The following is a 2,450-nucleotide window of genomic DNA, read 5'->3' on the forward strand; positions in this document are numbered from 1 at the left end:
ATAAAATGTTTATGAAAGGTTAATACATAACTAATTTTGAAAATTTCTAACTAAATTATTTATTTAACAGTTTTATAATATTTCTTATGTTAAAAATGAAAAATATAAATTATATAGATTTTAAAAATTAAATTATTATAAATTGATATTTGTTAATGATTTGTATTTTAAATAAAGTATTCAATAAAATATTTATAATTAAAAAATTTATCATTCTTTTATAAAAAAAGATTTATAAGTTAATAACTAAATTTATAAAATTATATATTTAATTTATAGGTTAAACAAATATTTTTTTCTTATATTATTATTATTATTATTATTATTATTATTATTATTATTATTATTATTATTATTAATTGAAGTGCCATACGGTTCGCGGTAGGTAATCATTTAGCGTCATAACATTGTGCGAGACTTCATCACACACACAGATAAAAAAAGAAAGATAAACAAAAGAAGGATAAGCAGGAGGAGACATCTCGATTATTATGAAAAATCCTGATAAGCATTTGCAGGAGGGTGGTGACGGCCAGAGTTGGTGTTCAGTGGCTATGCTCCGAGTTGGTTTAAGTTAGTAAGAGGCGTGGGCGACCATACATGGGCGTAGGCGGCCATACATGGGCGTAGGCGGCGACTGGAGTTGGTTGGTGGTTGTACTGGCTAAAGTTGGTTGGAGGTGGAGGTGGCGACAGCGGGCTGAGTTGGCTCGATGCGGAGGCAACCAAGTTGGTCGGATATTACGACGACGGGAGGTTCCAAAGGCTGCAGCGACGGGAGGTGTCGGAGACAGCGACGAGAGGTAACAGAGAAGGCGGCGATTGGAGGTAGATAGAGGCGGTTACAACAGCTGGAATCGGTGGCGGATCTTCGGTGTTGGAGGCTAAGCCTGGTCCCTCTTATTGATCAGACGGTCTGGAGAGATCCATTTGATCAGGTGATATTTGATAAAAATTTGACTGCCTCAATGATGTCGGAATTGAGCGATCTTGAGCTCGTTAGATTCATCTTGTCAATACGCTCAATCAGATTGTAATCATGTCATAACAGAAATTCGTTTAACCTCCAAATCTGCCAAGTTTCCAAAAGAGGCTTAACAACTTGATTCGGGTTTAGATCTGACTCGGGTTAGACCAATTTTGGTACCATTGAGTCCGTCTCATCGAACCGATCAATTTCACTGCTGTAAGTTTATTATTATTGCATTAATTAGGAGACACCACTAAAAGCTTTGAAAAGCACAAAAAACAATACAAGAAAAATAATGAAGCTTTAAATAATTCTTACATATTAACATATCTGAAAAATAATGATTTTCTATGTTTATATCATTCAATCTTAATATCACATCTAAATCATTCCTATTTTAATTTAAAAAAAAGTGAAATAAATATTTTTATGTATATAGATAAGATGGTATATTTGTAAAAATTTAAGTTTGAGAATGAGACATATACATACATAAGAATAGAGTAGTATATAAGTAGGGACTCAACCTTGCATCCATCATCCGCAGACCGCAGGTAAGAAATTATCTACATCATGATGGACGATCACTGTTATTGATTGAAACACATTGTAGGTATATTATGTCACCTGTATTTAAAGGAAAATTTACATACACACCACTTATTTTCTATGTATTTACATATGGAATGCCTAAACTTCCATTTTTACCAATATGTCACATTGTTTTATCCATGAAAATATGTATTTCATTTTTTAAAAGTTAAAATAATGATATTTTTATGTGATATAAGAGATTTAAGTTGAATAAATTTAAAAGAAAAGTTTAGGTGTTGGATATTTATCTACGTAAATGCCCATTAAAATAACATATTATATATATATATATATATATATATATATATATATTGGGTGCTAGAAGATTAACAATGATAGAGTTATGATTATTTATTCTCTTAGCATTGCATGAAAAAAGACACACACTTAGGGAATTAAAGAGAAGTAAGCTGGAGAAGACACCTTAACTTTTTATGTGGATAAAACCACGGGGCTTAGTCCAGTTGAAATAATTCACTATGAATTGTATGTATACATGTCCATTCTTCTCCAAAATTAGGAAAGATAGAATTATAAAGTTGTATACCCGTAATCTAGTTGTAGTTTTTGGCGACAGGAGACTGCAATGGTCATAATCCATTGTTGTGGAGGTATTAGTCCGTCGTGAGTGTTGTAGATGGTGGTTGCAGGGTCAAATAGTTGTAGAAGTTGTAGTTGATAATTATAACAACAGTTGACCAGATAGGGCATAGATGGTTGCTTTAAGAGCGTAGTGTCATAGTGATCGTAGTAAAGAGTTTCAGAAGTTTTGTACTACCTAGGTTGTATAAGACAGTGGTGAGCTGCAATGAGATGTGTGAGCCACAGAGGTTGGACTCAGAAGTTGCATGAGCAGTTGTCGGCACTATTTTTGGTGTGGGGTTTGC

Source organism: Phalaenopsis equestris, unplaced genomic scaffold, assembly GCF_001263595.1.
Source record: "Phalaenopsis equestris unplaced genomic scaffold, ASM126359v1 Scaffold001281, whole genome shotgun sequence".
In the NCBI taxonomy this organism is placed as follows: domain Eukaryota; kingdom Viridiplantae; phylum Streptophyta; class Magnoliopsida; order Asparagales; family Orchidaceae; genus Phalaenopsis; species Phalaenopsis equestris.